Source organism: Oryctolagus cuniculus, chromosome 7 (assembly GCF_964237555.1).
Source record: "Oryctolagus cuniculus chromosome 7, mOryCun1.1, whole genome shotgun sequence".
Classification (NCBI taxonomy): Eukaryota; Metazoa; Chordata; class Mammalia; order Lagomorpha; family Leporidae; genus Oryctolagus; species Oryctolagus cuniculus.
The window spans coordinates 90,678,814-90,701,517 of NC_091438.1; the positions used below are offsets into that span (position 1 = coordinate 90,678,814).

Below are 22,704 nucleotides of genomic sequence, written 5' to 3' on the forward strand. Positions count from 1 at the left end.
CCACAAGACCTACCCACCTTTCTTTAATACTTTGTATCTTTGCCGGCCTGTTGTTTTTGTCAGTTAAGATTGCCTACTTTCAAGTCTTAACTCAAGTGTGTCTTGTGGATAACATCAATCTTTGAATTCCCCAGAAAGTGCAATCACGTCTTTCTTTTATGAACCTGCTCCATCTTCTACCTTGATTTTAGCACTTACTACAATGAGCTACATTTTTTGGTTTACATTCCTCTTTTACTATCAGAATCTTCCCTCTTGCAGGTCACAATAATTTTTTTTCAATCTCTGTATCCAATACCTAGAAAATATGTATTTTTGTGGAATTTATATAAAAAGGATTGTTGATTTTTTTTAAATGTAAAACATCCCCATGAAAACTGCAATCTTATATTACTTGTCCAGATGTCTCACAAAATGGAATCAGACATGAGGATATTGGAGTTAGGGAATTTTCCACATTTTTATGTGACTTTTTGGGAGCATGTATTTTGAAGTGTTACACATACTGAAAATGAGTAGCATGATTTCTTGAGATAAATGACCAGGAACTAATGCTAAGCTTTGTGCTTTATGGACTTCATAGACTTCCTTGCTGTGGTTTTCTCAGCTCTACAATGGTTATAACAGTGGTACCTAACTGAGTACAGTGGAAAATACTTAAAAGTGCTTTCCTTAGTCCTTGAGCATGTTCTCAGTGAGTGTTAAAAGTCATGATTCCTGTTTCACTGTTTAGCGTTTCTATAATAACTGTTACAGATTGGATTCAACAGGAAGCAGAGGCTAATATGGAGATTGTGGGGAAAGAAACTTCTTAGGTACTCATATGTGAATGGAAGGAAGGGTTCACAGTTTTGGGTCGAGGAGGAAGGTAAGCCTTGGTGCTAGTCAATAAAGTCCCTACCATCCTGAAGTGGAGCTTGGAATGAATACGGCATGGCAGTCTCTTTACCTGAAGGTAGAATATTCTGGACCTCACTTAACCATCAGGTGTAGATGACTTCAGAAAGCAGAACAAGACTGTGGACAGGTAGCTTTCTGTAGCATACCTTGAAGTTGCTTCAAGTTGGGAGGTAACGTGCAGTCCATGGTTGCAGCTCTCAATGGCTAACACCCTAGCTCCACATGTTGTGAATCAATGGAACACTGCAGTAGCACAATGCACTGAATTGAAATGATGAATTTCAAATTTCCTTCAATGTATTAAGACAGAAGTCTAATAATTTCCCTTTAATTTCTTCAAACTTTTTGTTCTAGCTACAGAGACGTATGTCTCTAAAAATCTTTTCCTTTCCTCTTCCTTTCCAAAAATAATCAATAACAAGTATCCAAACTAGAAATGTGTGTTTCTGTGTCAATCATGGCCTGGGATGGCACATATAGTGTCTCAGTCTATTATGTGCGGTTATGACAGAATACCACAGATTGGGTAATTTATAATGGGTAGAAATTAATTGGGTTTATGACTTGATCCTAGAAGGGCACGAACGAAAGACCCCACCTGGTGAGGGCCCTTTTACTGGATCACAACAGAAGGCATCACCTGTGAAGGTATGGGGCAAGGGAGGGACACACTGCTTTCATAAAAGCTCACTCTTACCATAAGGACATTAATCCATTCTAAGTGCTGAGCTCTTCCCGACCTGATCACCTTCTAGAGGTCCCGGATGCACTGAGGAATGTTTCCGATACCTAGACCTGAAGGGCACATTCAAACTATTGTTATATGATAGGCATTTTCAGTGATTGAAAAAAACAACCAACCACCCCCAAAAGGAAGAATATTTTATTTTGCTTGATTTGTTTCCGTTTTTTTCCCCCTGTTCCTTGTTCTTTCCCTTTGGTTTTTATTCCTTCCCTCCTTTCCTCCCTACCATCTCCCATTTTTCCTCCCTTCCTCCCTTCCCTTTCTCCCCCATCTATTGTAATTCTATTTTGAGTAGTTTCCAGTCCTGTACATTTTGCTTATTTTCTTACAGAACCAAGTATCAAAAGACCCAATGTTTATTTGTGCTATTTGGCTTTCAGTAAAGTTGTATTTGTGCTTTACTTTTCCTCATTTGCTATTAAAATTTGCCATGGTCCTGCTTCAAGTGACCTTGGGGCTCCTACTAACTGAATACGTTGCAAAATTCCTTTCAGCAGCAGCAGTAAATATGTTTTTGGTCCAAAACTAAACAAAAGGAAAAGTACATAGATAGAAATTAACAGATAGATCATACAGACTGAATCTTTTTCTGTGTTACAGAGAACATGTTAATGTTTTGCAGAATTAACAGAAAGTTATTCAAGGTTGTTTTCTACTAAGATCTAATGTTACTTTTTTTGTAATATAGTCAAGCTTTTAGTAAATTTTTCTATAGAGTGTCCAAAGTTCTATTGTATCCAAAGAACGTATTTTTAAAGGTTCTGTATGGGTGTATGGTTTTGATTGAGAAGCATAGATTAAATCTAGAAACTATTTTTTAGGGTAGAAATATCATGAAAGAGATTGCGTTACCCCTTGAGGCTATATATATATATATATAAATACATGCAAGCTAAAGGTAAATTGCAAGTACATCCTAACCCCAATTCCAATACTCTTCTCTAAAAACAGTATTTAGTGTATTTTGTTTGTAATTCAGACACATGGGGCTCAATTTATTAAATTTTTTCTTTAAAACTTAAATCATGATGATTAAAAAAATCGAAAGAAAGTGCATAAACTCACTTTTTCCCAAAAGAGCTACAAAAAATTATTCCGTGATACACTGGACTACAAGGAACATTTGCCTTTAGTAAGCTGCATTATTTATAGATAGAGAACTCAACTCTCATCCTCGGCTAGTGGTTTATTCTAAATCTATAAGATTTACAAAACAAAAGTAAGTGAAACATGTGTTGAGCAGTAAATAAACACTGCTAGTGAGCTTCTGTATTCTTTCAGCATTACACTATTTTCATCATTTTTGACATAAAGATGTGTTTTGCAGGGAGAGGAAAGCACATTTTGAAATAACTAGTTAAGCAAGGGATGAAAAACTGGTAACAAAAAGAAAGGAAATGGTTTTGATTTACATTATGCTAAAGGTCATATACAGGTCATGTTTAACACAGATTCCACTTTCATAGATTTTAATAAAATCTGTATAGGAAATTTAAGTAACAGCTATGGAAAGAATGTGATCTAAAGGGACAAAGCTAAGTGTCATTTTAACATTAACCTTCTAGTGATGAATAAGCAAACAGAAAGAAAAAAACAATGCTTTGAATCCAAAGGCAGAAATATTTGTGTCCTAGCGACCAATGTGAAAGAAACATTTGATAGAAGTGATCTTATCTACCCAATAACCTGCGTTCGATGTTACACTAAAGGTAGTCACTTATGTAGCAATAAACATATATTTCTTAAACACTGAGCATAACTGGAGAGAAAGGGTTAAGTGGTAGGTTGTCCTGTCCTTGGAGCTTTGGGCACATAGTGCAGCCAGAACTGAAATTGTCCCAAAACCACCTACTTCTGCTCTTCTTACTTTGCATATTTTCCCAGAGACATGGCATCTCCTCTACAACTTTGCAATCATTCTTGGAAGAGAAGGCTGGTCTGAATCTTGTAAGTCTGTCTCCTGTCCTTGTGCTTTTTAAAGACACACTTTGCATCTCTTTCTGTAATAGCTTATCTGGCCAGGAAGAATCTCATTGCAACTTCAAGCACAATTTCAAGCTTCCAAGATGAAATCAATCACATTTCACTGAGACATGGCGTTAAGAATCAGCTTTCTTTCCCATGGGTGGTATTCTGCTTATTTCTCTAATTTACACAGCTGTTTTCTTTTGTGTTGTGTGAAATGTAAAATAACCCACAAGTCGTTCTGAATGAACAGCACCACGTCTGCTACTCAACTGCTTGAGTCCGCATGCAATAATGGGCCTGAATATATAGCTAAGCCATTATGGAACTTGTTAAAGTTTGTGTCCGTTCCCTGCAATAATTACTGCAGGCCTAATTCAGACCAGCTTTCCTCTACAAAATTAAATAAAAGAGGTACTGGATCCACCATGCGTTGGAAGGATTAGTCAATTCTCTTGGCACAGCAGTGACCTTTGTCTCCCCTCTGTTAACGAGTGGGAAAGATTTAACTGCACTGCACGTGCCCTTGTATTTTCCGGCTATTATTTAAAACATGTCAAAACGAGTTCAGTAACTCTTCAGTCTTTTTTAACCTCACCTGTTCCTCAATCAAGTATTTCTAGCCCCACTCCTTCCTTCTTCCGTGCTTTCTTTCATTCGTTCTCTTCCTTTTTATCAAACTGAGAGCTACTTGGAGTTTTTATCCTGCATAATGCCGTAGGAGTCTTGGAACTGCACACTGCTGAAGTTCTGTACAATAACTGTACTGCTTGTCAACGAGGAAGTGAATGTATCCCCTGATTCTTGCCATGAAGGTCACTCTGTGTCTGGTATTTTGTGATTTAATTGCGCACTGAATGTAGACTTGAATCTGTTAGAAAAAAGACAGATGCAGGCTTGATGAGGTAATCTTTTACCCTCCACACCATATTTCAGTTAAGTGGTAGTCAACATGCAGCCCTAATTGGCAGTCAAATCAGAACTCTGTTGACTGTAGCTAAATGCATATTGCCTAATTGTATAATTCACATAACTTCATGCAAAATTCAAGGTATGAATGCACTTCCTAAGGATCGAATCACTGAGCATAAATCAATGACTTTTTTTTAATCTTGAAAATTTCATTTATTCATTGGCCTATGACTTCATGGGTCAGTTAATTACTAGATTTCAGAGTTAATTAGGTTAATGGATATATAAGCACCGTAAGTGATATGAAACCAGTTATTTTACGGTTTCATAAATAGGGCTGCTTTTTGGGTTGTTTTCCAAGGTTACAGTACTTTTAAAAAAACCTTGCTTGCATAAACCAAGTTTTTCCTTATTCTTCCTCTTCTTTTGTCTTCATATTAACTTGTTAACCTCGTTTTGATTAAGCGACATTATATAAATACTGTACCAATATGATTATTACTGGATTTTGATTGAAAAGAATATTTAATGCATTTTAAGTTCTTAAACCTTGCTTTTGTTGATTAATTGAAGCAGTGTTCAAAGAAACATTGGGTAATCATTTGTTGAATTTCTTACTCAAAGGAAAATTAACCCTTATTAGATACTGAATTAATCTTATTCTTGTAGTTCACAGGAACTTGCTGCATTTCTGGGAAGTACACTATATTATCATTTGTAAAAGTTTTACATTTCTTTCTCATGTTAAGTAAATATCTCCTCTCTCCATCTTTCTCGTTTTGTCACTAAGAATCTCTGAAACTAAGTCCAATATCTTTCAAATGATGGCCATTCAAATACTTGTAGTCTGATGTTCCATTCTCTCTACTTTTAGTTCTTCCAAACAACAACCCCAGCTTCTATAGCCAAGCTATAGAGGATGTTTGTTCCTACAGCCATCATAATTCTTGGAAATTTTCTAGTTTAGAGACTTCCAAAACAGAATAACCTGCTCTAAGTACAACATGAATAATATAATATAGACTATTGTTTATTCAATACCTATGTAATTCAATTAATTTAAACAATATCATATTAATTATTTTATTGACCTAATGAAGGATTGGCTAATTCTAAGCTAAAAGGTAAATAAAATATTTCAAGATATTTCCTCTCTAATTCATAGACAATATTGGTAAAAATGGAGTATTAAGTTATATGTGGAAATTTGAATTCTAATTTTAACTCATTACAATATTTTGAATCTTTTCTTCCAATTTCATATTATTTATAAAATTCATAAAATAATGTACTTTCACATTTAGTTTGTGGGACTGTGTTATATGAAATACGACAAGAAAATAAAAACCAGTTTATTACATCTTTCCTCTCCATCTCATCTCCCAAATTACTCACTAATAGAGGACTTAAATCATGTACATACAAAGAATTTAAAAAAACACAGATGGAAATTCAATATATGACAAATATAAGCTTTATAAAACACATGGGGAAATGCAGCATATGCATTCCATATGTGTGGTTAAAATTCACAAGAGGAAAGAAAAGGACAAATTTTTAAATGCTCTTGAACTGTATTATCTCATTTAATCCTTACAAAAACTTTTGAAAGAAGTGTTATTATTCTCATTTTACAAATGAGAAAAAATAAGACAGAGAATTAAATTATTTAACAACAAATGCATGGCTATTAAGTGGTTTCTCTGGAATTAAAGCAATTGGTTCCAGCTACAAAATTTACACACTATCTACTGTACCAAGGCCTAAAAGGAATGTTTCAACAATCAATAAGATTTTGATAAATAAGAGTAAGAAAAAAGACCTTCAATACAAACCAAAATGGGCATAGTGTATTTTTCAGAAATGCTAAGATGTTTGAATATTAAAAAAGGCGTAAGATGGTGAAATTTGAAAGATGTTGTTTTCATCTAAAATAAGTCTCTGCCTTGTACATATTGAAGTGCTTCCGAGGAAATTCGTAGAAGCTGGGGCCCAGAAGAGCTGTATTAGAAACTGCTGATATTAGACGGCTAAAATATTAACCAGACTCAAGGTTGAACACTCAGTCCTGATGACAATATGCAGGCAATTTTCTTCAAGTTGGCATCAAAGAATCTATTTCAGCCCCTTCTGTACATACTTTATTGTACATGGACTGTGAGAAAAAAGATTCACTAAATTTTTTCATATGCATTACAGCTTGTACTTTTATCAGAGGATAAAAAAATAAATCACTATATTACAGTCCAATGATGGTAGATAGATATAGGTGAGTCTTGTTAATAAAAACACTTGTTCACAGGATGCTAAGGAGAGGCTGTATTTCAGTTACAAATGAACTGTATTTTGAAATATTAGTAAAATAGTCTGGAAGAAAAAGGAGTTGAACAATCTAGAAATAATGAATAGTAGGAGCAAAAGCACATGATGTCAAAAGAGCATGTTGGATTTAGGGAGGCATTCCTTATATGAAATTGCTTATGTTTAAATTGTAAAATGGAGTGTAGGAAAGGAAGGAAGGAATCTGAAAAGCCAAGCAGAGACTAGAACTCAGAAGTCCTTGGATACCATACTTCAGGATGCAGATTTTGTCTTATGGTTACTTGTAGCTAGGAAAGAGAATGACAGCAACTTAGACCATTTAGTTTTATCAATATAATAGAATTAATGCTGGATTTTGAGAAGGAGAACTAGAGAATACCTGACCATGAAGAATGAACTTACTCTGGTGAGATTTACTTCCTGTATGAAACAAAGTCTAGCTTAAGTAATGGGACTTATTACATTCATACATATGTGAGAACAGGAACTGTAATAGATATTATGATCAATTTCAATAGCAAGAATTTCTAGTTCACAGAAATGCTTCAGCAAACATATAACTCCATTTTTCTGCATTGTCTTATTAAAGATATATCTCAGGATAGCCATTCCTCCCTCCAGAGTTTTTGTTTGTCTGTTTTTTTTTTTTTTTTTTTTTAAGATTTATCTTATTTATTTAAAAGAGAGTTACAGAGAGACATAGAGACACAGAGAGAGGTATTCCATGTGCTGGTTCACTCCCCAAATGGCCGCATGGCTAGAGCTGAGCCAATCAAGCCAGGAGCCAGGAGCTTCTTTTGGGTCTCCCACATAAGTGCAGGGGCTCAAGGACGTGGGCCATCCTCCACTGCTTTCCCAGGTGCATTAGTAGGGAGCTGATTTGGAAGAAGTGCAGCTTGGACTTGAACCAGGGCCCACATGGGAATCTGGTGCTGCAAGCCAGGGCTTTAACCTGCTGTGCCACAGCGCCAGCCCTGTCCAGAGTTTTTAATCACTGCTTATTCTCTTTTATCAATCTCTTCATGTTTTCACCATTCTTGTAACATTGCTTTCAAATGGTTTTTGCTTATTAATAGCACATCATATCTTCTTAGGTTTTTTTTTTCCTGCATTGGCAATCTCTTAGTTCCTGCTTCTATGCCAATTCTCTTTATAGTCTCCATTTCCTGTATATTGATATTTTGGTGGACACGTTTTGGAACACAGATTGTCACACAAGACCACCTCTAGTGTTTTTTTTTTTTTTTCCATCTAAGGTTATATGCTCCCACTAACTCTAATCCATTATAGCCAGAGGAAATAGGGTCATGGTCTTCATTACATACAGCTTTCCTTTCAGAACAGTTTTCCTTAGAAATATAATACAATATCATATAATATAAACAATAAATATAATCAACCTACATCCTGGCAAATGTGATAATGCTTACATGGTAATAGAGAGTAAGGACAGTATCAAAGAAGTGGCAATGAAGATGTAGTCATGAACTATTTAGATAAATTTGTAGGTTGGTCTTTACATTTATGAAGCTTGGTGATGAGAGGAAAAGAAGACTCAAAAAAGATTTCAATGATCTGAAGTTGTAGGTGTATTTGGTGTCAAGCAAACAATTGAGATTGGAAAAGATGGAGACAGAACAATTTTATGCATAAACAGAGTGAAAATCTGTGGTATAGTTTTCAACCCATTACCCTTGAGTTGTCTGTGGTTCACCCAGAAAGATGAATGAACCTAATTTTTTTCCATTAAATCAGTCCTATCTGTATGTACATAGCAGTTAGTTCTTCAAATTATGAATGCGAATGATGTTCCTTTTGGAGAAGACAGGCTGTAAAATCGTAAGGGCAACAACATCACAAAGTCAGACAGAAAAGGAACATAAGACTTGCAAAAGAAAACAGATTATTAAAAACATAAAAATCAATAAGGAGAACATGTCAGAGAAATCTAAAACATAGAATTTTAAGAACATTGTTTCATGTTTCCAAAAAATCAAAAAATAAGGCAAGATAACTTAAAATTGTCTGCTTGCTTAGCAATTAGATGTCCTTGATGGTGTTTCCAGGAAGAGTTTTAGAGATGCGTGGGGGTCGGAATAAGATCATTCCTGGTAAATGAGTAGCAGGAAGGTGAAGGAATGAGAATTTAAATGTGATCTATTTTGTTAAAGCTCTTTATGGGAAAGGAAGAAGACAATAATGACATAAGCATAAACAAAGGGATTTCAAAAGATTCAAAGAAAATGTGTGCCTTGAAAAAACTATCCATGGATTTCAACTATTTTACGTCAAAATAAACTTTTAATTCAATTTTCTACACAGTGCATTTCTTTTTGAAGCACCCTCATATGGCATCAGGAGATACAAACTAAAAGAAAAGATTCAAATGAGGAATAAATTTCAACTGATCAAACCAGGATACCAAAGAAAAAAGGGAAAAGTGAGGTTTTGAGGAATGGCCATGAATCAGAGGAGAGCAGGTCAATATAAGGATGTGTTATGAGTTTGGCGATTCTGTTACAGTTTGGATAATACTCTGGCTGTTCCCCAAAGTCCCATGTATTAGGATTATGCTAGTGGTGAAAGATTAATATTAATGGTGACTGGGTTAAGGGTGAAGACTTGAGCTAATTATGAGGTACACCCTATGGGAGGACTTTATATCATAATTTTTATTACTATTACTATTACTTTTATTTATGTGAGAGGCAGAGAGAACATGGGGAAAGTTAGAGCAAGAGAGAAAGAGAGTGGTCCCAGCTACTAGATCACTCCCTAAATGCCCGCAACTGTCGCAACTGAACTGGGGCTAAAGCCAAGAGATGGGAATTCAATCGAGATCTTCCACCAGGGTGGCAGGAACCCATATCCTTAAACCATCACCACTGCATCCCAAAGGCTGCGTCATCAGGAAGCTGAAGTCAGAAGCTGGAGCTCAGTACTGAACTCAGGCACTGTTATGTGGTACAAGGGCATCCTAACTTGCATCTTCACTCCTAGGCCAAATGTCTGATCCCTAAATTGCTTTTTTTATTTTGTGCTGCTCTTATCTTCTATTATTATTCAAAGACTATCTGCAGGAGTACTGAGATATATTTTGCTCATTCCAAGTTTCCTACACATTGTACTAGATCTGAAAAATAAATTCATTTAAAATCATTAGATATTTTCTTTCTAGCTTTCTACATATCCTGGGGTTCAGTGGCTCGCTTATGGACTACATAAGTACCCAACAAAAAATTATAGCAGCTGAATTAAAGAAGTTGTCCTCTTTTTATTTTGTATTCTAAATTAGATTTAGGCTTTTTAGTTCTTATAAAAACTATGTTAATTTTCTTACATGAAAACACGTTTTCAAACTAAACTTGCACTCATGAGTGTTACTGCAGTTAATTCATGTCAGTCATGTTTGCAAAACATATAAACAAGAAATAATGTAATAAAGTCAATAGTTTTGATATTATCACCAAAATGATCCAGTTCTGAAAAGTCTCCTCCAAAACTAAGCTTCGCAATGATTATGTTGCAACAGCTATTTTAACAAGCTCAAGTGGCCCAGATGTCCATGTGGGATCTGCTCTCTTACCTGAAATAGAGAATAGCATAGATTTTTCCTTCAAGATCAGGCATATTTTAAGCGAGTAGATTCACCCAAGTTCATTCTCAAAGAATCCCAGCAGTGTAATTTAAATGAAGATAGAGGGAAGTGAGTTAAAACAAAACACTTTGCATTGTAATTTCAATGGCACTGGTCAACCATGCCTGCAACAGGGGCTGTGTGTCCATCAATTTATTCTTTGAGATGAGGCTAGAGCCACATTAGCACCACTGGACTGCTGAGAAGCAGATTTTAAAAAGTGTACACTGGTTCAGAGGCTGCAAATTAGACTAAGTTTGTAAATGATATCTTCAATTTAAATTCATATTCCAGAGCAGACTCAGCAGTCAGCATGTTTTATAATATCAGCATTTAGGTACTAGCCAGGTTAGATTTATTACTCATCCCATTGTCTGCTGAAAAGACGGAGAGAATTGATGAAGCTATTTTATTAGCTGTGCTACATATTGAGTGCTCTTCCGAAGCCTCCTTTTATCACACTTTAAAAATCATTCTCTAATTTAACAACGATATTAAGAGAGCTCTTTTATTCAGTCCAATTACGTGAAGCCACACTCATTTTTTTAAGGGGTTAATCTTCAGGGATGAAACAGATTATCAGCTTTTGAACCAATTTAAGTAGAATCTCTAGAAACAAAGCCAGGACAAATAATTATTGGCAGTTCTCAGAAGGCATTCTGTGCCCACCGCTCTGCTGGATTCCGTTAAAGTCAGCTTGCTTGTCTTAATGGGAAACACCTGTGGTCCGGAACGTAAGAAGACAAATCAAACTAACTGTGCTTTGAGACACTCAAACTAAATTATGGAAATAAAAATCGCCTCCTCTCAGCATCACCGATGTCCCTCTTTCCCTTGAAACAGATATTAAAGAGAGGCTGTTTTGAAAGTACTTATTTCCCTGAGGCATTCCAGAACTCTCCACATTGTCAATGAACATATCAGCCCAAAGACAAATCCCCTGGACCCCATGGCCATAATTTCAGTGGCCCATTAAATAATTTTAAAAGTGCAAGCTTGTAAAAATAAATGTAAATTCTTTTCATCTCAAACTTGGAGAATTATTAGGATATAAAAAGGCACAGAAATAATTTTCTGTCTATTTATTCCAGGTAAGATATTCTAGCTAGGATGACTTTTTTTTTTAAAGGACAAGCTTATTTAATTATTTTTAAAATGACTAAAGAATTCAAGTAGGGAGGGTGAACTGATAGAAAGGTGATGATGTCTGCAAGATATCTTGTATTAAATATGATGAAAATGATACATTTCTGCATTATTGGATGCTCACAGAAAACTCCAAGGAATAAAAGGATACCTTTGAAAAACTACATACAGGACCACATGGAAAGAAGAGGCTGACTTCTTTAGGGCAGAAGCGATGCTATCATTAGCCAGGGGTAGAGTTTCCATTTTACTTTCATCTTTCCTAGAAGAAGAGTAGCCCTCAAATTGGGCATTGTAGAGCATAATTTATTCAGAACAGACATATTTCCTGAGGCTGCAAAACTTACAGGATACTAGAAAGGCATGATTGACAACATAATTTGATTATTTTTCTGGATAAGAATAAGAAAAGGAAAGTAGCAAGGAACGTCATAAGTGAAACAAGGTTTACAAAATCAAATGCCCATGGAGAAGGGGGAAAGGTTGACTGGCATGCAGAGCACACGGAGCTGTCCAGGATTTGGGAAACTCCTGTCTTGGGTATTTTTCTCTTGGAGGCTAGAACCATGATCTTCTACCCCTCTCTTCTTTTGATGGGGATATTGGTACCTAACTGTATAGTGTATAAGACAATAGACAATAAATAATAATGAACTTGTAATCCAAATATCAAAACACCAGCAGGTATTTATGAGTATTATGGTAAACTAGAGAATACAGGCTTTCTCTAACAGAGGCAATCTAGATAATTCTCACCACTTAGGAGTGTGGCCCATGGTCGCCAAAACTTCCAACTTTGCCAGAGAAACTGGAAATCCAGGTTTAAAGAAGAATCTTATAATATTTACTTGTCAATTTTTTTTCGTTTTATTTTTAAATCTAATATTTGTTGGAGGTTAATCTTCAAAATCACTTTATGTATTTGTTTCTTTGTAGATTTGTTTATGACACTACCTTGGTCCACACTGACAGGTTATGTAAACATCTCTGTAATCCAGGTAATCACTGAAGGTCATTGTTTTGGCACTCCAGGTTTATAGAGGGTGAGCTGTGGAACTAAACAAGAAGAAATTCATAAATAAAGGAGGAACACATGCGATATTCTCCAAAGGCCTAACAACATGGAAAACTTCTAGAAGGACTGGATAGTAAAACTTTGCTTCCTAGGTAGTACAAATACGGCAGTTGGAATAAGATCTAAGCCTACTTTCCCCCTCTTTCCTAAACATGTTCCATTTTTACAAGATCACTTAAGCCTCTTCACTAAGGAATTAATTAACTTTTATTGGGGGATCTGGTGGGCTTTTACCTCAGAGAAAGGGAAATGAAGCAGGACACAGAATGGGTAACATGGGTATAGCCTCTGTTTTTGATCATCAGTGGACAATAGAAGCAGTTCCTCTGTAGACCCCTAGCTCCACGCTGTACTAGCATCATACTACTGAAGATGCTGCACTTCTCTTAGATTTCCCACTTTCTAGAATGTATCTGGAGAGAAACAAATTCTGTAACATGGAATTGCTCTCAAACAGACTACTGGGCTGTACTTTTCATACTACTCTGCAATATGCCTTTTTGCATCCTTCTCATTCCTATGAGTGACTAAAGGTGTGTCCATAGCATTTATTTAAGTTGTTTAATCAGTGGTTCCCAATGATGTTGCTAGAGACCAGTTTACATATATGTATGTACTAGAAAGTATTTATGTGTTTCTGATAAATATCCAGAAATAGTATTATACATACTTAACTTTAAATGGATAATACAAAATACCATCAAAAGGGATAATGAATTTCTGCTTTGTGACCAACAATAGATATCCATATATAAAATATTTCCCAATCTAATGCATAAAAGTAGTGTCCCCACCTCCATTTTTTTTTTTTTTTGGTCTCCAGTGAAGTTGAGCATCATTTGTCATGTAAAACTAATTGTTTGAACAATTTATAAAAATTCAGAAAATTCACTCTAGGAATCAATAATCTTAATTCAACTTTTGTGTTGAAGGAGGCAAGAGAATTTTAGCCCAAAATATGGAACCCTGATATGCACTTTAGTTCAAATTCAATGGCCCTTGAAGGCCAGTGGATGCTGGAAAACACTTTACTCTGATATTTCCTTCCCTTATTTCACTCCAAACTGTTAAAGGGAAAAAAAATGTTTAATTTGTTCTTATTGCACAATGAGCAAAGCCACCATCTACAATGCTGACATCCTGGATGGTTACCAGTTCCTGTCCCAGCTCCTCCACTTCCAATCCAGATACCTGCTATTGCTCCTGGGAAAGCAGCAGCAGATGGCCCATATGTTTTTTTCACCAATGAGGGAGACTAGAAGAAAGCTCCTGGCTTTTGGATTCAGACTGGCCTAGCCCTGGTCATTGAAACCATTTTGGAGTGAGCCAGTAGATTGATAAATTCTCTGTCTCTATGTCTCTCACTCACTCTCTGTAACTCTACCTTTCAAATAAATTTAAAAAAATCATTAAAATATAAAATTGTATAGCCACATTGGATGGACCATGTCACAAGCTAATGTATGTCCCTGGGACACATTCAAATTTCAAATAAAATGATTTAACAAGTTAATCTGTGGCTCTGAGTTCATTCATTGCACTAATAATAATTTACCACCCTTTAGAATTACATGCATTCTTCCACCCCCTTTCTTTATGATAAAGAAGTGTTGATAAACATACGAATGTCACAGGGTTGGTGACATAGTTCTATGATTTCCCCTGTGTACATTAAATAAATAAATTTTCATACCTTCAATTCCTATTGATTTGTTACTGTCAGTTCACTCCAGTGAACCTGCACATGGCAAAGGAGATTTCCCTGTGTCTTGTGCTGACAAAACACTAACTTGCACAATCAAGAATAAAAGAATATTTCCAAACATTTAAACTTAATGATTATAATGTCTGATTTGAATAATAATCTGTTTCAATGGATAGGCAGCTCCTAGAAAGAGTAAAAATACTCATATTCCAATGATTATAATGTAAAAAAAGCAATATGGGAAATTTGGTATTTATTTTACAAAAAGTGTTAAATATTTACTTTAAAATATCAAAAATTGTTTAATAGATTTTCAATATAAAATTTTTGCTTTAATATACAAAGTAAAAGATATTATATGATGTGTTCTCCTTTAAAGCAAATTTGGTAGATAAAATTAATAGAAAGTAAATAATATTAAAATCAAGCACTTCATAAAAATGTATCAAATTTGGTGAACCATCAAAGTTGAAAAAGCATATCATTGAAACTTATATTAAAAGAACTCTCTTAGTACATAAAATGCATCTGTGGTATTATCACTGAGTCCTGAGTGTAGTTTTGTGGAGATTTTTTCATAATGTTGATAAACTCTTTCTGAGTGTGTAGTAGCCTTGGAAATGTGAAGAGATATTTCTGAGCTAACTGGGAAGAGTTTCTTCTGACTTCTTCATCTTCAAATAACCCGATCTCTTACTTGAAAACAGGAAGAATCTTTTTCAGAAAAACTTTTTGGCAAGGATGAATAGTGAATATAAGTTTAGTTTCAAAGAAACCATTTCTAAGTTTGTTGCAGATTCCACTAGTGTCATGATGCATGTGTGAACATTTTGAGGCAGAGTTACCTGTGTCATTTTCAAGATTGTCATGTTCCTATTCCACTTGTTGAGAAAGTCTTTGAAACAGAGAAAGAAATATACTTGGCACATAAGCTTTGTTTATTGTCGTTTTCTTCCTCATCTTGAAGATTTTGAGCCATAGCATAGCACCTGTACTCAATACAAAATTTAATGCTGGGTATAAAACTCCAAGAATGTGTCAAAACTTCATGATTCAATTTTCAGATTTTATAAATCAAAGGAAAATTTGTATCCACCAATATCCATAAGTATCATTATCAATGTTTTTGAATATCTGGGTTCTGTTTTGGTTGAAGGGCTATCTCTAGACAGTGGTCTTAATTGTGTTAGGTGAGGCTTTGCCCTGTCTTAGTGAACATTAAAGTCAGTTGATTATAGAAGGACACTGAAATCTGCTTGTTAAAGCTTTATGACCCAAAGCTGAGACAGGTAGTAAACTACATTTAATGTTTCTGAACTGAGATTAAATGTAATCTCTATTGGTTAGACTTTAAATCCCAAACCAAGAGGAAACAGGATAAGTATGAGTGTAAATAATCAAGTAATTGAGTTTAAGAAGCTTCAGTGTGCATAAGAGTGTTAGCAGTAGACATAAAAATCTTCGTGAGTTACAAAGGAATAAAGCTAATCTGACAACTATTTGGTTCCCGGCATATCATGGGCAGTTGTAGAGGACAAAATCCCATTGTTTTCTTCACTGGTCAAATTGCATCACCTTGATTGTTTGACATTGTCATTGTTGACACCAAGATACACCAGACTGGAAACTTCCCAGACAGTGAGTCTACGAGAGATATTAAAAACCCATTCTTTGGAGATAATCAGAAATATAGCTCTGGTTAACTCTCGTTTGCACCAGCAACCACTAATTGTCAAAAAGGAAAATGATCCAGTTCCAGAGCATGTATGAAATCTCTTATTTTGGATCTGAACATGTGACTCCCCCCCCCCCCCAAAAAAAAGTTATTTATAGCCTTTCATTGCTTTCTAAGACTGGTGAGTTGTACTAACTATAGGTCTTTTGTTTTCCAAGCATTCACACACAAAATTGTCATCTTTATCCTAATGACCTCTGGCATTTTTAAAAACAGTAGTGGGTAGGGGTAAGGGTGCTGGAGAGTGAAGCAAGACAGAGCTCAATTGTCTTGACTGAAATAGGGAGAGGGATTTGGAAAGTAAGGAGTGGAAATGAAAAATCAGAGGCAGAGAAAGGATGAGGCAATGACTAAGAAAGCCGAATACATGGAAGAGAACAAATCAAGAACTGGGGTTAGCCAAGGCTGAGAGACTCGTTCAATTGGGATTTTGGTAAGAAAAACCCTCAATGTATACACTCTCTTTTATTCTAATTAATACACCTTTGGAAAATTCTACATTGTTCTTTGGTGAAAGGAAGTTATTTTGTGGAGAGCCCAAAGAAGAAGACAAGGGAAAACTGACATACATTACTTCCAAATGTCAAGAAAAGGATATATAGGGGTGGGCATTCGGTGCTTCATTGAAGCTACCATGTGGGGTACCCACATCTCAGAATACCAGGTTCAAAGCCCAGATTTACTTTCTAATCTGGCTTCCTGCTAATGTACATCCTGGGAGGCAACATTTGATGACTGGGGTACTTTTTTCCCTGCCATCCATGTAGGAGACCCACATTGAGTTCCTAGCTCTTGACTTTGCATTGGCCTAGCCCTTACTGTCACAAGTATTTGAAGGGTAAACCAGTGGATGGGAGATTTATGTCATTCTGTCTGTCTCTCTGCCTTTCAAATAAGTGAGGAAAAAATTATTTTAAAAAATGCATAATTATATTAACTGAAAATAAGTTTCTTCAAACCTCATTTAAAAATGTTGGTCATACTATAAAAGAAGAAATCAGTAATTATTCACAATTAAATATAAAGGAGATTTAAATGAAGATCAAAGAGCATAAACCTAGGGAAATAAGATTTTACATTTTTTAAATCAACTTTATTCTTAGAAACTTCTATGAGGGAGAAGAGCATAACAGGAAAAGTAGGATAATGAAAGAACAGAAAGAAAAAAGAGGAGAGGAGGGAGAAAGAAAGAGAAAAGGGAGAAGAGGAAAAAAGAGAAGGGAACAGAATGGGTGGGATCAAGGGTGAATTTGTGTGTGTTCTATTTCCCATTCCAGGGCCTTTCAACAGGAGGACTGGAAGAGCAGTGAGAAAAAAGATTTATTTTTTAAACATGTACAATTATGGAGAAAAGGCCATGACATGCCAAAACGTTGAAAAAAGGCAGCCCCTGAACTCTGACTAGGAGGATTATGAAACTCCAAAAATACACCAGACTGTGAGAAGTACCACCTACATTTGCAATGTTTTACAAGTTAAAAATGTCACAGTGCATAAAAATAGTTTTTTTCACCCCTAAGGACTGGTGGTTGGTGGTTTAAGTTGAGAACAGAACTGCTGTGGTAGTTTGAATAGCCTGAGTATGCATTCACAGCGTGGAAATAGAATGAAAAATGGCTTTCATCAGACTTTCCTTGTGTCCAGGAAGCAGAGTTAGTCTTCTGTTTCCCTAAATGTCTTTTTTAGGGAGCAAAAAGGGGGACTATCTGCTATCTGTTTTCAGACGTGCTTGTAATCCATCCTTTCAAATCCAAAGTGATTGTGTCAGTTTTTGTCGTAATTACATAAAGGTCTTTACATTTTTTTTAAATGTGGCAGACTAGGAAGAGTAAAATATGAAACAATGCCACAGAATTTCTTAAGAATGGACTGATTCCGAAAGATCTGCTGTGAAATCTGAACGGGCTGACTTGAAAGGGCTGTTTGCCTGTGTTCAGCACAGTAGCTCAGTGTGGAGAAGCTTCCAGCTTTGATCCCCGCCACACAAACAAAAGGGGCTCTCTTCCAATCTCCTTGCGTTCTCTGTTCAGACAGAGTGCTCTCATTTTCTCCTGTGGATCTTCTGCTTCACAGTCCTGGGGCATTAGTAAACACCAAAGGTGTCCCAAACATATGGCTAACCACAAGGCTTCCGTGTGGGCTTTGACTTTGAGAGTATCTCATGATTACACACTTCAAATAGAAACCCAGCTGGTGATCCCCGGAGCCTAGCAGGTCTCCATTTGGCTCCAAATGATCTGGGAGTGGATTTTCCTGTATGAGGATTACCCATCTCTGTAATGGCTCAGCTTCTGTTCCGTTGACCCTTTGGTCACCTCTGCACCCTGGTGATCAAGCTGCAATGATAGCTCATTGAATTGTTCAGGAGCTGCGGCAGCCCAGCTGAGGCCAGGTGGGTCCACGGGAGCAGGTGGAAATGACCCATTAGTAGAAACAGAAACATATTTTTAAATAGGTTCACATGTGCAATGTACTGCTAAGGTTTTTATTTTCTCCTTGAACTTTTAAAAACAATTTTAGCTTGTGGTTTTCCTTTTAACCCTGACATTGGTTCATATCATCAAAAATTATTGATAATGGAGAGTTGAAGGCTCAATTTTTATTTTGCATTCTATCAGAGGGAAAAGCTAAGAAACTCTTTGAAGTCCTTGAAACATCTGGGGCAGTATAAATGCTTCCACATAGTGTAACTGCGTAACAAGTTATCTTTCTTTATCCCTCTTTTTTTCTCCTCTCACTTTGTCTTTGAAGATACAGTTCTTTCTGCCAGGAGCACTCCTTTACTTCTTTTTCAGCTAAGTTCCTTAGGAAAACCTATCAAAACAGATGCCCTGTCGTGGAATGTGTCCCTTTTATGTGTTCACGTAAGCCCACGTACCTTTAACACACATGTACCAGTATACAATTGTTAGCAATTATTAAGTGTGTTATAATTAAGCAGAGGTTACCTGTATAACGGCCATCTCTCTCTCACTAGTCCATTTTGTAAGAGAGCTGAGGTGGTGTCAATTTTTTTCAAACATATCAGTGGTTAGCAGAATTCCTGCCCCAGTTGGAGACACTCAATAAATATTTGTTGAATAAAAAAATAGAATATGTGGATGAATGAAGTAATGGAAATCTCAGTAACCATTTCCTTCACTTTATAGATTTTAACAAAGCATTCTTTTAAAAAAACTTCTTGGCTAATTCAATAACTTTTTTTACACAAAGAAGTAGTTTGGGCAACCTAAAAGAGGAAACAACCCAAAACAGGGGTTCAAGGCCAGCAGGTGGTGTTCCTCTGGGCTGTCCTATTGCCAAGTGTTATACTCTCCAAGACCCAGCTCTGAGTGAACAGAAAGAAGGGAAAACCCAGGAAATAGCAAAGACAGTTAAGAAATGAGCATGGAAGTTGAGCTGATTTGGCTTTTAAAGGTGTACAGCCAGGGGCCAGTGCCGTGGTGCACTAGGTTTATCCTCCACCTGCAGCGCCGGCATCCCATATGGGCACTGGATTCTAGTCCCGGTTGCTCCTCTTCCAGTCCAGCTCTCTGCTGTGGCCTGGGAAGGCAGTGGAGGATGGCTCAAGCGCTTGGGCCCCTGCACCCACTTGGGAGACCAGGAGGAAGCACCTGGCTCCTGGCTTCGGATCGGTGCAGCTCCATTTGGGGAATGAACCAACGGAAGGAAGGCCTTTCTCTCTGTATCTCTCTCTCACTGTCTATAACTCTACCTGTCAAATCAATACAAAAAATAACAGTAGATAGTAACACTAGACATGTGATCTAGGGCTGATTTTTCTCCCTCCTTCATGCAATGACATACATCATCTGTCTGGCAGATTGCATCTGCTTGAAACAGCACATAACAAGGACAACAAATACCTGTTTTCTGTTTTCAAAGGTCTCTGTTAAACTTCTTGTGCCAGTGATTGCCCCCCCCCCTATTTTTTTTTAAATTAAGATTTCTTTATTTTACTTGAAAGGTGGGTGTAGTTACAGAGAGGGAGAGTCAGAGACAGAGACAGAAAGAGGTCTTCCATACGCTGATTCACTCCCCAAATGGCCACCATGGCTGGAGTTGAGCTGATCTGAAGCAGGGATCCAGGAGCTTCTTCCAAGTCTCCCACGAGGGTGCAGGGGACCAAGCACTTGGGCCATCTTCAAGTGCTTTCCGAGGCCATAGCAGCAGAGCTGGATAGGAGTGGAGCAGCTAGGACTTCAACAGGCTCCCGTATGGGATTCTAGCGATGCAGGAGGAGGCTTAGCCCACTATACCACAGCGCTGCTCCAGTGATTTTCTCTTGAGAAAGCTCTCTGTCCTCTGGGTTATTTTTTCTTCCTTCGCAATGTCTCTGCCATGTGTCTGAATACTGAAGGATCTGTTCTCTCCAGAGGGCAGAATGGAAGGAACTTAGGCTCTAGAATCTCTCTGGATTGCAGTCACTCCTTAGAGGATAAATTACTTTATTGTCTATGTCTCCTTTTTCTCATCGGAATATCCATTCCATTTATTTCATATTTCATGTAAGGATAAGCTATTAAAACACTGCATAGAGATGACGCCCATGTGTCATAGTCCCACATCAGAATGCCTAGGATTGTGACTTGGCCTAATGGGCAACATTAGGCAGCAGGCTCAAGTACTTAGGTCCCTGCCACCCACATGGGAGGCATGAACTGAATTCCCTTTTTGGGCTTCAGCTTGGCCCACCACCAGCTGTTGTGAGCATTTGAGGAATGAACCAGCAGATGGGAAATCTCTGTCTCTCTACTTTTTGAATAAATAAAACCAATCCAAGCCAAAACATAATAAAACACAAAAACACTTCAAAAATCTCTATAATGTCTCCTGTTCCTCACCCTGCTTCATATACAAACTTTCTAGATGAGTAAATATGCCTCAAAGTACTCTATATACCATACCAATTCTACTGGCAAATACTTAAAATCAAGTAATTTATGAAGCAACAACAACAACAACAAAAAAAACAAATGTTTACTAAGCACCTGCTGTGGCTAGGTAATCTAAATAGCAGTAACTAAATCCGAATAATTATTTTCTTTCATATATTTGGAAACTGATATTCAAAGGTTATGTAGCTGCATTTTAAATTCAGTTCTGATATAAAAACACCATCTTGGTATGTTCTATCCAGAAATAACATTCCACTTTTTAGAAAGGGTTCATTGCATTGTTAAAGATTTTAGATACACTAACAAATTTACAGGAGAAATTTAGAGATAGGAGTTTCTAGGCTTCCAAACATTTTTAAACTGTGTACCCCTATTTAAAAAAATTCACACATGAACAAAATTTGCATATAATTTCATACAATTTATGAAATATTTTAAGATCTTTGACTTAATAACCCCTGCATTAAGGTAATATAAGCCCCATCTACAGTACACAGCTAGCTTGGGAGTGCTAATTTATATGAAAGCCAGTTCAAGGTGGTTCTTGGAGAGAAAACCCAAGATTTTTCATCATTGCGCTGTTGGCCTTTTGAGACTTTTTAATTCTTTGCTAGTGGGTATGTTCTGTGCCATGTAGGATGTTACCAGCAAACCTGCTCATCCTTTCCACAAACTAGCTGTCAGGAACTGCCTCCAGATTCTGCAGTCTTGAGACTGCAATTGTCTTTAGAACTGCTTAATGTCTTCTGAGGATTAAATCTCCCCCATTTGAAAGCCAGTGAGCTGAACTCAGGGTGTATGTAGGGGGTATGCTTGAGCTTGAGTTTCCCAGCACTGATGTTTGTGGTCTCTGGATTTATGAACGTTTGTGTTTAGTGAGCCTCTACAGCTTGGCTTCACAGAATGATGTGCGAGTCCTTGGCCACTGTCACTTTGATTAGCTAGATTTTTTCACCCCAGTGGCAGTCTGGGTAATGATAAGGGGGTGCGACTGTGCTCACAAATATTTCCATCTCACTTTTCACCATGTTGAGGTCCATTTTAGATAAACAACAACAACAACAACAACAACAACAAAAAAGCTCTCCCCAAGGAGAGATTAAGCCATCCTTGGATATAATGTGATTTTCTGAATTAAAGCTTGCTAAAAAAAATTTGCACCTTTGAAAGCACCATCTTTTGAAAAAAATTTTAAAAAAATTTGGAATGTTGTATTCTACAATATAGTGTCAACAGGAGTCTAAGGGGGCTGGGACCTGGAAAGCCAATAAGTTTGATATCACCTGCTTCACAGTAATGGGTAGTGTTCTGCCTGAAGTCATGACTGACAGAAAAATAAGAGTGGTCAGATCCACCATCTACCTTTCCTTCCCCTGAACCACATCCAGCGTTGTATTCCTTCCAGGTAGAGATGAGAGTGAGACAGGAACAAATAAGAATGTATAGTCATATGAATTAATCTCATTTACTACTCATTTCAACCCTAGAAATTAAATTCTCATTTTATTCCTGAAAACATGAAGTTCAAAAATTCTAAAGAATTTATCGAACTTCAAACATTCATGAATTGTTGGAATCAGGATATGATTTAGTTCTGATGGCGTAGCTCCCACATTTTCTCTTACCTTCTTCCTCTCCTTTCCCCATTTCCTCTTTTCCCTCTT

General features: G+C 36.7%; 1 long non-coding RNA gene across 2 annotated transcripts in view; it reads left to right on the forward strand.

Moving 5' to 3' along the window:
* The window catches only part of LOC138850624 (uncharacterized), a 130,597-nt gene that overhangs the window by 59,513 nt on the left and 48,380 nt on the right, over nt 1–22,704 (forward strand). The window contains exon 4 of one of the 2 annotated variants that reach the window (XR_011390609.1): nt 12,564–13,017. The exons of the other annotated variant lie outside the window; for it this stretch is intronic. This is a non-coding gene — a long non-coding RNA (uncharacterized lncRNA). Of the gene's footprint in view, nt 1–12,563; nt 13,018–22,704 lie in introns of those variants that run through there. 2 annotated transcript variants of the gene reach the window in all.